General features: G+C 38.6%; 1 protein-coding gene and 1 long non-coding RNA gene across 6 annotated transcripts in view; one reads left to right on the forward strand and one right to left on the reverse strand.

Moving 5' to 3' along the window:
* twin (CCR4-NOT transcription complex subunit 6-like twin) overlaps nucleotides 1-14691 on the reverse strand; it is a 240557-nt gene that overhangs the window by 220896 nt on the left and 4970 nt on the right. The window lies entirely within an intron of this gene.
* On the forward strand, nucleotides 10462-11280 carry LOC117606697 (uncharacterized). The gene is made up of 3 exons (XR_004582033.2): nucleotides 10462-10588; nucleotides 10778-10865; nucleotides 11149-11280. It is a non-coding gene; the product is annotated as an uncharacterized LOC117606697 (long non-coding RNA).

Raw genomic sequence — 14691 nt, forward strand, 5'->3', positions numbered from 1 at the left:
GAGCTCCAATTTTCATTCGATTTTTATTATCTTTTTCAATAATTGTTTTTAAAAAAATCGATGGATTTAATAAGGTCTCAAACGTTCCAATAATAACGTAACACACAAAAGGGTTTCCTAGACACAAAACGGTTGTTATAGGAATAGTAAAAAAGTCGAGAAGGGGAGAGGAAAGGTAGAAAGAAGGCGTGCAAAAAATACAGAAAAACATGAACAGGGGATGGTTGGTACGTCGATTACGAGAAGTGTCGACCACATGCCTCGGTTCCGCACTAAAAACAACAAGGACGGGTACCTTTACCTTTTGTACCACCGAAAACAACCACCGTGGGATACGTTTCCGCACACTTTTCTCAGATCTGCCTCTACGGGGCTAGCCGAAAGGTTCCTGCTTTCTTCCAATCCCCTATAGAGGGTCGTTTCTCTGACCATTGTATATTAACATTCTATAATTTCTATGATTTTTCATCGAGTTCCCCGATTATATTCAATTTTTCATGATTTACATTTCATTTTCTCAACGAAGAATAGTTTAGCGCGTTAAGTATTAATTATCTCTCAAAATATAATCGATAACTGGTTCCAAAGAGTAAAGCAATTTCGACCGATCAATACGAGTGAATGGATTCACTTTAAATTCCAATTCGTTTGTATCACAATAATTTTGTAAATATCCGAACGCGTCACATCCGCGTTAAATTTAAACTCTCTCGCTCGGCCGATCGATCAAATATTTATAAAGTAGTCTGCTGCGAGCGTTGTGCTTCAAAGCGACATGAAATCGATGAACGCCAATCTAACCGCGTTTGGTTTTTGTCCTTTCGTGTGCACTTCGTTTCGAACTATTCCCTATTTTTAAGGGAAAGCTTCATTTCCCATGGAATATTAGCACCGTCGAATCAAGGGGGGTTGAAGAGGGACGACACCCCGCACCCTACTCCAGGTGTGCCACATTCTTTATTACATCAAAGCTTGGCATTCGCTATGTCAAAGAATTGCCAAGTTCAGAATTCACTATAATTATGCTAATTGTAGACTCAGTTAACTATAATGATAGTTTAATAAAAAAATAAGAGATAAATATATAATAAAATTTCTTTACACCCAGTCTTGTCTTTTAAAAATTGTGAAAATTTGTTTACTAAAAGTAAGACGACAACTCCAAAAGTTCCATCATTTCGTTTAAATATACAAATGGAGTATTTGTAAAAAATGACCCAGTTACTATCGTTCAGAGTTAAATGGTCCGTGGAGCTGTGGAAACAAGCAGACCTTCGATATCACGATAAAATTGGCCGAGTATAAAGTTTCTGGAAATGGGTGGACGCAATATCCCAATGGATACGTTAGAACCGCGATATAGGACGATATCGAATGGAAGCCCGTGGTGTATGGTCATCGGGAGAAAGAGAGAATGACGAGGTAGCTTACGAATGGAACAACGATACACCATGGTACGCTGTATGTTCATGAACGATTCGATACAGGCCTCCTTCTACCAAGGGACACTGCAATCATACTGGTTAATCAATACTGACGAATTATCGTGGATGAGACGGAGATTTGATTTCCGGTACCACCCATATTATGAAGATTTCTATCTCACCGCAAATGACGTTAATTATAATCAAGTAATCTTAAATACAAATAATTTTAATAACGATTTTATACTTATATTCATTTGGATAAAAAAAAATAATAATTAAAATTTGAAGGTTTTTATACCCTTTCAGACTGCAGTAAATGAAACCCTTCAAAATAAGCAGTAAAAAATATTCTGTTTTAATTAACAGGTCATCCTCTGAACATTTTCCAAATTTTTTGCGATTTCCACGTTTGGTATTTTTCAGCTGAACACGCTGCGTGCAGAAAATATTCTTTTGCTATTAAATAATATTTCCATTCGTATAAAATTAAATTTTGTTCATTTCCTATCCATACAAGCATACCATATAAATTGAAGCGTTCAAATAATGATTGATATTAAATTGAAGAGGTATTCTTCGATTTAACGACAATCACAAGCAAACAATCAAACTCTATTAAACGAGAATATCAAAATAACGAAGGAAAATTGTATATATGTTGGTTCTTCGTTTGCAACAGGGTGAGTTGTATATATTAAATTTATTCTTGCTTACAAGCGATACACTGTCTCGCTATCGACGTTTCGCTGCGCTGATTTTATTGGCACGTACTGTAGTTTTAACATCGATTGCAAGCTCGTAATTGCGAAATTGTACGATCGGGCTGGGCTAATAAATGCAACCCAATTAACACCCAACGCTTCTACAAACCTGACGAACTATGCGCTGCCGATATTCAATTTTCGGTTCGCGATTTATCATCTAAATACACCGATGCTTGCAAATCTATTGCAATCACCATTTTTATTACGATAGTAACCGCTTGCGTCGTTCGAAGATTTTTTTAGGAATGGCTTAAAATTTGAAACTTGGACTATTTTTGAAATCTTAAAAATAATTAAAAAATTCAATAGCATATAAAACTGACTCTGTCGACAAAATTTTGGCAATTGAAAATGAAATCACAAAAAAGGAAGCGTTGACAATTACAGAAGAAAAGAAACAGACGGATAAAATTAAAGAATAATATCTTCTACAGGAAAGAACAAACAATTCTAACACAAAAGAACAGTGTAAAATGAAGAAAATGAAAATGATTTGAAACACAGAATGAAATTAAAATGCATTTGAAAAATAAACAGTGTTATAAAATTTTGAAACCAGTCTTATCGATTTCATTATTTTACTTCAAAGAAAATGTTATAATACCAACCGGTGGAATTCGCGTTGAATTTGAAGCTCGAGTTTCATAAATGTTTCTCTTTCCGTGGCAAAGAAAAATACATGTTAAAAGTTGAGAAGCGCTCATAAAAGCTCGTTATTTTCCGTAGAAACACGACTGAAACGGTTTTCGCTTCGTTTCGTTCTGGTACAGAAACAAATTAATACGATATCGATCGATCAAAGCAGAGAATAAAAATTCTCAAAGAAAAGAGGATCGATGATGCTTCCACCGTTTCAGATCGTGCCCTTCGAACGGTATAAAGTATTCCCATGCAACGGTGTACGAGAAAAGTAATTAACTCTCTCTCCGATAGCTTTCAATATTTGTTGCAATTTACTCGATAGTCGTAGTCGCGATTGCTGTGCTTACAATCAACTCGATAAATAATATTATTTACTTTCAGCTCGAGGATATGAAATGTATAATTTTCAACATTTATAAATTTCCACCCCTCCTTACGGGATCATAGGGGTTTGAAATTCTAATTTTATCCAACCGCGTTTTCTATTTTCCTGCGCTCCTGTTTCAGTTCGAAAACATTCAAAAGAATGGGGGTGCAGCGACCCCCGGGTTGTGCACGCAAACGCAGCGGTTGAAGCGTTCGCCAGCATTATTCTACCCACTAATGCAAAATGAATGCAACGTGTACAGAGGGGATCGGATAAAAAGAACGGAGCGCGGAAAAGCGACGGACATCTGTAGGCCCTTAGATTATCGTAAATTAGCGCATGCGCAATTGTTAATTGCAATTTTATTAAATGGGAATGTATCATTTTTGTTGCACAAGATGATTCCTCACCCCATTCCACGCGAAAAAGTATTAGGGTACCATGTGGAGGTACTGATTAGTTCTCGAGATATTTGAAGAAATGCTACTGTGGGGGGGGGGGGTGGTTTTCAAGCAGCCGTATCTCCCTTAATATTTCTCCGTTTACTTTCCCCCCCGGCTCATTTTTCTCCTCTTTTGACACCCTTTCTTTCTACTTTTTTTTTTTTTTTTTTTTTTTTTTTTTTTTAGCCAGCGATGCCGGGCTGGACGCGCCTACGCTTGAAAGTCCAGCCTCCCTACTGTGACTCTGCGTCGCTTCTTTTGGTACTGTCTGCTTGTCTCCTTGCCCCCTCTCACTGTTATCTACTCCCCTGTCCTTACTTAACATTATTTCATGTTATGGGATGACAACACTGGGAACGCAGGATCGAATTAAAACTTTCGAAGATGTTGTGCAAGAATTTCATTTCATGCGGAAAAGTGTCACCTCTGTCAGGTACTGTTCCGCTCGTTTAATTAAACAATCGTACTCTATGAAACGCGGTAGAAACGATCGATATGCATCGGCCACCACTTTGAGCTTCGATGTTCGATTAATCATAGCGAAGTGCTAAACACAGGAGGACAGAGAGAACCAATCAAATGACAGGGATCGTATCAGAGGGATAGGGTAGATAAAGAGGCAAAGACGCGTACAGAGGAATAGGAGATTTGGCATTCTATCCAGACGGTTCAACGGCCAGACCAGAGCATACCATGCTGAATAACTCCTTTGAAAATGCCGTGGCCGGATATCGATGACCACCGGTCTGCGTACTGGCACGTGCCTCGAAATCATCCTCTAAATACCGTCCTTCTGGAAATGCGGCGTTAAGCCAGCCTAGGCCTCGCATCCGCGCCGAATATTCCATCGGGCACGTACACGTGCTCCCAAAACCACCTCGTTAATGGATTGCGAAACGAATACCTTGAATTTCTTTTATTTTTCAGCCGCTTCTGCTTTGCCTTTGGCCGTTGAAAAAAAAAATTCCGTCAGTGGGCTTCCATTAATTTTCGGCTGAATACTTTTCAGTTTCAAATTACAACGCATTGTATCATTGCCTCTTACACGACTCATTAATAATCTGGATTAACGTTGCGTCGCTTGAATGGATGCTTAACTAATTGCCGGCATCAATTAGTGGGATATGGAGGCAATAATTTATGGAACATTTTCATTTAATTGGGACAAAAGAATTTATTTCCCGTGATACGGTACCCGAAAATTTAGGTACCCAAGCCTCGGGTTATCTTTTATCCTGGAATTTCTGAGTTTCCTTTTTCCAGAAATCATAGGTAAAAAAACTTGGAAGAAAACGAGGTAAGTCACGTCCCGCGCGAGGACTCACCGGACAATGCATTTGGCATAATAGAGTTGGGTGCTGGGTGCGCGTACCTTTTTTTTCCCAGGACGACGCGGACTGTCAGGAGAAATCGTCGGTGTCTGGTGAAAATCGTGCATGTCCTAGCAAAACGGTGTTGTACAGGGTGATACGGCCGATTCCCGGTGAAACTGCGAGCCATAAAACCAACGCGAGAGCCGTGGTACACCGGCCCCCGTGAGGTCGAAGAGGCCGTGCATATACAAACACCAGACGTACGTGCTCGGATTCGAGTATACCCTACGTTTGTTTGTCCTGCAACCTTGGCATTGGTGGATACCAAGCAAGGATAAGCTCAGTCGCCAGTGAAAATGTCTAGCATTCGGTTCCTTGCGAAAGAAACTTCTTTTAAAGAATACCCTGAAAGTATCAGCCTATATCTGAATCTCTGCAAGTTAAGAGAGCTATGGATTCAACCATGATTCTCAAAAACAATAAGGGGTAGATCTGCTTGGAATATTACATACTTGGGTGCCGATCGATAATGCATTAATTAATATTCCCGTTCGTAGAACAGTGAGAAACCATTGGTGTTAATTATTGGAAATTTGTAGAACACTTATTTCTGGGTAACGTTTAACCACGTTCTAACAATATTTAACGAGAAAATATTAACCACTGAAACGGAATGTTCCCTACTATGCACATTTAGCTACGTGAAATCTTTGCAATATGTAATTCAATAAAATTCAGACTGCTCGCTGTTTCTGAACAAGCTATGCATTGCTTAAATTTCATTTGAATAACAGCGAATATGATGAAGAAAATGAATTCGAAATTTACTGATTATTGCCCCATAAAACCATAAGGTATTCCATTAGAGTTCTAAGATTCTATGTTTATATATAATTATGCATATGCACTTCCGCCCAGGAGTCATAAAATACCTACTAAACTTACATGGACTTAAGGAAAATGGTTGGAATTAAAAGAAAACAGTACTCTCACATATGTTATACAATTAATTATGCGTATAATAAATATGCGGAGTAATTTATTACAGATCTTATCAAAATCATTAGTGATAATTAAAGTCTCCTTTCATTTACATATCTGCAGTGTATCTTAAAGGGTTGAGCCACCATGAAGGCTTTAGAAAGATTCTCTTAAGAAATATACAAATTACAGAATATATTTTTAAGAAAACTTTTATCAGCAACTTTCAATTTAAACATGTAAAAAAGGAATAAAACGACAGTGCAGAAGCTTGCATAGCAGAGCCCTGGGTGCAAGTTTCAAAAATTGCAACTGTGATTTGAAATAAAAAATCTAAGTCCATGTAATTTTAAAATAGAAAATTTAACTTTCATATGTTAGAACTGTATATCTATGGTATGTGTAATAGGAAAGTCATATCCGTGACATCATGCGAAATCAAAAGCATGCTACATAATTTCAATATAAAGGGGAAAGTCACCAGCCCGAATATGTCACAAGTACACCCGTGTAACGTCCATAAAAGTGGCCGAACGCTATTTCATTTCCGGTTAACTCGTCACTCGATTCCTTTCATTACAATCGAATTGCTGCTATGAATATAAAAAAGAAAGAGATTGTACCCTGGCACTTTCATATTTTTCCAAAGAATTTAATTATTATCGCGCACAAAGAACACTGCATTAAATATGTTAATTAACGCTTAATTATATTAATCCCTTCAGTCATAACTCTTAAGAGATTCACAAATACAAATATCACGTTCAAAAAGTAAAACTGATTTAAATTGACTGATTGATTTAAAATATAAAATCAAAATCAAAATAAATTTTTCACTGAATGAAATGTCAAGGAAGAATTTAGCAATTCCATAGAAAACATTTGCATATGATTTCTTCAAACTTTCTAATCAAACGACGATCGATGTCTCAATCCTTGCCTAAGCGTGCCTATCGCCAGTTATTTTGCAATTTTATGAAATTAAGGAACCTTTGGCATGCAACGCGCGATCACGGTCCTGCCTTTGGTTCGTACAAAATTACCTAACGATAAAACTAATTAATGCAAAAATTTCTTCAGATTAATTTGCGCAGAACAACCTGGGATACCTAGTAATTTAAATTGATACAGCCCAAGTGCCATTTTATTATATTGCATAGAATAGATGGGAATCGAGAAAATAAGAAGAAAAAAAAGAAATACTGGATATTAGAGCAACGTACGTGTAATATCACGTGCTTGGTCGTCCGTGAAATCGAGTATCCGAAATTTTCCGCAGGAAGTCATCTAGGAACGTCCACGCCGCGGCGTTGGACATTCTGTGCAGATGCTTCTTCGAGTAGCTGACTAAGCGGTTCGAAACGATCGCTGGGTCATTCGTTTTTGATTCTACAGAGCTTACTCGTTGTGTCAAGTGGTCATCCTCTTGGCAGTTAGATACTTTAAAGAAGGCAAGAAAAACTTTATAACCCTTCTCTTCATCGTACCAAGCCATTTAATTTTCAAAGCAGAGATTAAAAAGATAATCCGGTCTTGATAAGAGTTTCTGTGATTTACCTCATTAAAAATACTTGAAATTACGATTAATATGTATAATAATATATTATTAAAAAAAAAATAGATAAGATTTGTTAAAAATAAAAATTTTCAATATTTTCAGCTATCGCATAGTTTGATAAGCAAACAGAAAAAGATTGAATAATTTTTCAATGGTATTCCAAGAATGTCTTAGCATTTTGTCTACCGGTGGTACGCAGCCTTTATTTTGCCGTGGTGCACGCGTGCTGAGCGCAGCTTGCACGCATGCATATTGCAAGGCTGACTCGCCTGGTGTCATGCACGCAGAAGACGTGCTGGCATTTGGCATTGCGCCGCATATTATCCAAGGATGCACGAAATGCCTTGCCATTTGCACACGGGACACGCTCGTTCGACGTTGTTGTTGTACCATTGCTGGTTCCACGTCGCGGCTACACGCTTGAAAAGGGCTTGTGACGCGACAAGCACGAATCCTTTTGTTTCTCTCCCACCAGATGAGACAAATAGCGCGTTTTTCGAATAACACTGTTATTTTCTACAAAATTCCCCGAAACTCTCGAGCACCGGCTGGAATATCCAAACTGCCGTCTAACTGTTCTGTCTCTCGTTTCGACGTTGCGGTTTTCGTTTTACCGTCTTGTTTAAGCAGAAACTGTTTCGTGTTAACCGGCAAAACGATACTTTTCGTGGCGAGCAGGAAATATTTTAGAAAGCAACATTACTGATTCGCGATTAAATTGAATATTTCCACACGAATTCAATTATTTACAAATTTTTTTTTAAGTAGACTCGTATTGGGTCATATAATGATAGGGTCGGATTGGGAAACATCTGGTAATGCCGGGTAATGTTCGGGTAGTGTCGCATCAAGTTCGAGTCTCAACTTGACCCCGAGCCATTACGAACTCTATTATGAGAAATAATTGATTCTATTTAGAGCACTATTAACCTATTCCTATTATCAATTACCGCCGCGACACCGAAAGCTTAATCACGTTATAAATCGGAGCAAATCCATGCCTATAGAAACGGGTAGTCTTGTTCTTAAACCGATCAATCATTGAACGACGTAACAATGAACACCTACTATGCATCTTCGAGGATCAATGCGCATACACACGCTGTATTCATGAACCGGCATTAACCGTTAAAACGCGATCCATGAAATTGATTTCAGCAGTGAAATGAAAGGCCGGTTGTTCCGTGGAATATTGTCAACGTTATTCGATGTACAGGGTTATCCAAAATCAGTGGCGCGATTATTTCAAATTTTTGAAGCGTTTGTGATGCGACAGGGTCATTCTGACCCCTAAAAATATTATTATAATTGTATACCAAATATGTACGTTTAAATGAACATATACACATAAAAATAGTATACATGCGAATATACGATGTAGACTGGGTTAAAATGACCCTCTATTCAGCGTGCAGGAGTTGAAGGACGAAATATGAAAATGAATTATTTTTAATTTATTCCTTGAAATTTGCTTACTCACCGCGTAGATCCCTCTTAGAAGTACGAATCCAGACGTTAATAACTTGGATCTAAGAAGCTTACCTAAAACAAGATAGAAACAATACACTGAACGCTACTAATCCTCAAGAACATTTACAAGTAATTACTAACATGAAGTAGGTACATGTATTCAGCTAGATCGAGCAGCTGCAAGGTACTTATATATATACTTCAGAACTAATTATTTCACTATGGTATTACAGAGACTATGACTCTTCAATAATTTATCATACGAAGAGCAGTGACTTGTTTATTTTCATTAAATAGATCCTATTCTACATAATTATTAAAAAAAGAAAAATTGCTTATCCACTTTGTATAAATAAACAATGATCAAGTGTTTCATTATCTCTTTTTAGCCAACATTCTTGAATTTTTTCTATTTTAATTTATATCTCCTAGAATCAACGGATCTGTTACATCTACAATCCCACAATTCCTAAAAATTCTGACCAACGTATCCTTCACCTTTACACTTTCACATACAAGCTTTAAATTTATTCCTTAGATAGGAGGAAAAAATTTAAATCAGTGTCCCTCGTGTCTAGGGAGACGTTACGACGAACAAGAAATTAAATGTTCCATCGAGAATGGCACCTTGCCATCAGGAGAAATAATATGAAAAATTTCCATTGTATTTCCATTCATTAATATGGATGAGAATGGGATGGTAATGTTTAACCAGTAGCGACAGCCTGATAGACGAATTAACGATGCGTTGGAACAAAACGTATCATCTGCATGCTGATTAGGGTCAGACATCTGCGACCCACGACCTTCCTACCGAAACGTACGTATTAAGTACCTTTGAAACTTCGTTCAGTTTTTCCCACACTGCCATTTCAGTTTTTCATGTGATAATAAATTATTAGTAATGGAAAATTTAATTAGTGTCAAAAACCTATAATTACTACTTTTGCTATTATCTTTTTGTAAACAAGTACACTTTGTAGAGAAATTTAAAAAAAATCAATGTCATTACTTTTCTGACAGATCATCTAATCCTCCAAGAAACTAACTTAACTCTTTGAGTCATCAGTAAAGAGAGAAGTGTACGGTATCTGGTGCAAAGGGTCGTGCGAAACGGGTCGAAAAAAGGGAAACGATGTCTGTAAACTCTGGCAAGATAACGTTCCATAGCTTTTAACCCCTGCTTTCTATCGGTGTGCCACGAACCCGAAATCCTACCGGACATAACGGTACCGGTGAACCCTCGACGTAGATAATTAATTGATGGCAATAAAGCGTTGCTACGATTCTATGTTCCATTCGACGTACTTGTACCTGGTGCTCATTAGACAAATACGAATAAATGCCTACCTACTTGCGAAACGTTCGTCTGGTGTATTACAAAAGATCAAACGTACGGCGTTCATTTGTTGCAGATACCGTTGCCAGGAAACGCCGGAAGACAAATCATGGAAACATTAGAGAAATGTGTCACGGAATTACACACGCGTTAAACAGTATTTCTGTATACATCGGCCCTGAAATATGAGTATTGAAACGGTACTCTGAGGATCTTGACCCTATCCTTCGCGTATGATACCAAGGAAGAAACGTATAATAATATGTGTATGCTGAATTTTTTTGGTAAACAATAATTCTGCACAGCATTTACGTAATATTAATTAAATGACGTAAGGTCGAAATACTAATGAAAGCCATACAACGTGTATTCACTCGTCAATAGTTTCCGTAATTAGAAATGACGTACATTCGAATGATATCAGCAAGGTGGGTGAAAAATTTCCTAAGGACTTTCGTCGCTGTCATTTCCAGATGACAGAAAGTTACGTAGAGCGCGGATATTAATTTTCCTGGCAATCGTTGGGGAAGATTTCGAAGAAGAATAGCAGCCTAGAAGCTGGTAAGTTAATTAGTTCGCGTGTACTTAATAGCCTTGGCGATCCTTTTGTCGTGAAAATAATAGATTCCCTATAATGTTGCTAAACGTGAATTCACGTTTCTAATTAAATCTTTGGAGGTTTTGGTACAAAATTATACATCATTAAATTAAATTGTAAAGAAATTAGTAAAACAGGTTCCTATTATAAATTATCTTCACCACCTCAACGTATGATACCTATTTTTGAGACAACATTTGTTCACTTAATTTTCTCCACTCAACTCTATAATATATAATCCAGCAGAATTACAACGGAGTTCCAGAGGATACGAAATGCATTATTTCCAAGGTTGGAATATCCATCGCAATAAATAATTCAGACGAAACGGGAGCTGCGGCCAACAGAACGGCAAAGGCATGAAAATCTCGAGGGGCAAAAGGAAGAGGAAGCTTCCAGCGACATTTTCCTCCGTTTCCCTACCCTTTCTCGCTTTTCACCTCGAAGGGCCGGCTTGGTAAAGAGGCGAGACCTGTAACAAGCACAAAACAGCCGGAACGGGCCGAGTGGGTCTCTGGGAGCATTCGTTCAAAAGGAAGCACATTTATTTCAGCAACGGTGCCTGCATCTTGTAATAGGCTAGCCTATTGTGCCTCGCCTGAATAATGCAGCCAGCCTTCCCTATAGGTAGCTGCATTCTATATTTTTCTCTACCAAACGCGACTGTTTGACAACGTCCTTGAGAATATGCTGTCAGGGAAGCTATTGCCACAGGAATTACGAAATTAATAATTTACGTGTTTCACACGATAGGTCGATTGCTTAAATTTTCATTTGCAGAAAAATATTTTCGTTTCACTTTTCATTCTTTGCGAGCCCTGGGGGGCTGTAACCCTCCTTAGATCCCTCTTTAATCCGGCACTGAAGTAACCCCTTTTCTTTATATACAATTTTTCTGAGACACTCCATCATTCATCTTGCGGACTGCGAATTATCTACACAGAGCAACGGGAATATCCGATAGACACATCTGCCTCTTTCACCTACTCAATAAACAGATAAAAGGTAGGAAATGGAGGTCAAATCGCGGGAAGAGAGGATAAAAATGTATATAGAAGGGAAATCTGCGAAGCGAGCGTAGAATATAGCAGATACACATAGAAATCTTCGACTCGATAATATCGCGGTTAGTGGAACGATCACGGGAGAAAGTTACCTTCTCATTTCCCGTCCCGTCCCTTATTGACCCATTCCTTTCCTACCCGCTAAGAAATTTCCGTTCTCGTCGCCGCGTGTCCTCCTTTTACGATTCACACCGCTTTGAAACGCTCCGATTCCACCTTAATTCGAGTCATTTTAACTGCTAGCTGAGACACAGCTATTACAATCTTTCGGTTCCTCCTATTTTGTTTTTTTTTTTTTTCTAACGAATGCCTATAGCAAGCTGATACATAACGATTGTAAAGGAAACTATATGTAGTTATCGAGAAGATTATTTTCAGTTACAACGTGATTGGTAAACGTGCCGTGGAAGTACTCTTAAGGGAGCAACGTGTTTTAAGACTTAATTGCGCGCACGTCCTATCCCCTTCCGAACTTCGCTACGATGTAATCTAAATTGAACAAGGTCTCGACGGATCGATAAGACATTGTCTTTGCAAGAAAGCAAGGAGGCGAAACACGAACGAGTGGAAAACTGAAATTATCTTAACAAGTGCTATCAAGATTCGATGGGGAGGATTTATCTAAATTGTACTACTTAAGACATTTTATTATTTGGCACACCAATTTGTTCGTAAATTAGTATTGGATTTTGTAACAGCGTGTAATTTTTGAAAAATAATATATCCCTGAGAAAATCATATTCTGGAATCCGGAGAGGAAGATAGAAGAGCGGAGCGGAGGTTGCATCACCATGAATCTTCGCGAGGTCCTAATTGGAAAAGTCCACGGTGAGATATCGAATCGAATGATCGAGATTTCCGAGCACGTAGCGCGTTTGTTTCCATGGGGAAAAATTATCCTTCCGTCGGTGAACGTGGTGTCTCGACGCAGGTGTCTACGCCACGTGCCGCGATTCGTATTCAGCGTCGCGAAAAAAGGAAAAAAGAAAAAGAAAAAGAGGAAAAAAGGAACAATGCGTCGGCTTTCACTCTCCCTCCGTTTTGCATTCGCCTCCTCTGCTACCGCTTTTTCTATGCTCGACGAGAAATCGGAATCCAATCCCGCCGGGATGAGTTTTCTTTCACAAACGGAAAGCGTCGCGAAAAATAAAGCATCTTACAAATAACTTTGACTTCTGATGCTCTTCTTTCTTACTACCATCGCGTTACGCTTCGATCGTTCCTTCTCGATGAACAGAATTATGATTTTCAGATTGACTAGTTATTTCCTTCTTCCTTTTCCGTTTCAAATTAGAGAAAGTATTTATTGGTGCGGCTTGGAACTGGAATTGACTTTGTTCTACTTAGAGATTTCTGCTGTGTTAGCGGTAAATTCATAGAAGAATCGAGAGAATAATTTAATCATACAAATCACCTAAACCCTTCAAACGATGAAGCACTAAATCTTATTACCATTGCTATCATCAATGTCAATTGCACGAACACATAAACGTTTAAACTTTAGCGACTGTAAAGCTAGAAGTTAGTACGAGCAACTGAAAATGACCCAACCAATTTCGGAAAGTTGGGGCCAAGTTGGCTGACACTAAAGAGGTCAAGTAATCGGTTGAAACACGGAAAAGCATTGCCAGCACGCTTTCGCATCGATACCGAGCAAAGAGAATGGAAAGTTTTTGCCGAGCTGCTCTACATCGCACACTCCTTCCTCCTCTTTCCGCTAGACATTAGCCTAAACGAACAAGCCAGACAAGATAACCTCGACGTTTTTGCCTCAAAGTTTCTTCTAGCAGGTTCGCTTCTCGTACACCTCTTTTTTACCTTGTTACACATTCAACCTGCCTTTTATCATAACTCCCCCACTGGCTTTTGTGTAATGGAATTACTTGCACGAAAATTAGAGATTAAATATTTACATACAGTACTGAACGTTCGAGCTGTTTTCTACAGGATTAATTTAAGGAGAAAAAGTACTATAAAGGTAGTTAAAATTCAATTTTTATGTGCTCTGTACAGTCGCATGCATAGATGCTCTTCCGTAGTTAAGAGAAAGCGTAGAAGGCTCCCCACCACGCGCCCCACTCGGCACTACTCGGCTCGCGTCGGTGCTTTAGCCACGCCTCTTCCCTTCCTTTTTATGGAGCGTAGAAGGTCCCCCACCACGCGCTCCACTCGGCACTACTCGGCTCGCGTCGGTGCTTTAGCCACGCCTCTTCCCTTCCTTTTTACGGAGGAAAGCCATCTATGCACGCAACTGTACGTATACAGCTTTTTCCTCACGAATATCTTGGAGGCAATAAATATTGATATTGGCAAACTGTTATTTGTACCAAACATGAAACACAAGCAATTAATTTTTTTTTAAACGCAAATGGACTTCATAAATATCTTGGAGGCAATAAATATCGATATTGGCAAAATGTTGCCCCAATATTCAAACATGAAAACCACCAATGTTGTAGATTTTTCTTTTTCATTTTGAAAAATGGATTTAAAACAGGTCAGCCGGGAAGAGGCATTGCCTTAAAATAATTCCAATTCAGCAATGGGTAGCAGAATATCGACTTGAACCGTGGTGCAGACTTATTGTCAGGAGCAATGCTGTGCAACGATTGAGAATTTCGAGAGCGATTTGCTAGCATCTCGGCAACCGCAGACAATCTGGACGATTGTCAAAGATCGCCGTGGAGAAATTCGAGCAACCGTGCCGGAAGAATCGAAGCTGAAA

This window comes from Osmia lignaria, chromosome 8, assembly GCF_051020975.1.
Source record: "Osmia lignaria lignaria isolate PbOS001 chromosome 8, iyOsmLign1, whole genome shotgun sequence".
Lineage (NCBI taxonomy): Eukaryota > Metazoa > Arthropoda > Insecta > Hymenoptera > Megachilidae > Osmia > Osmia lignaria.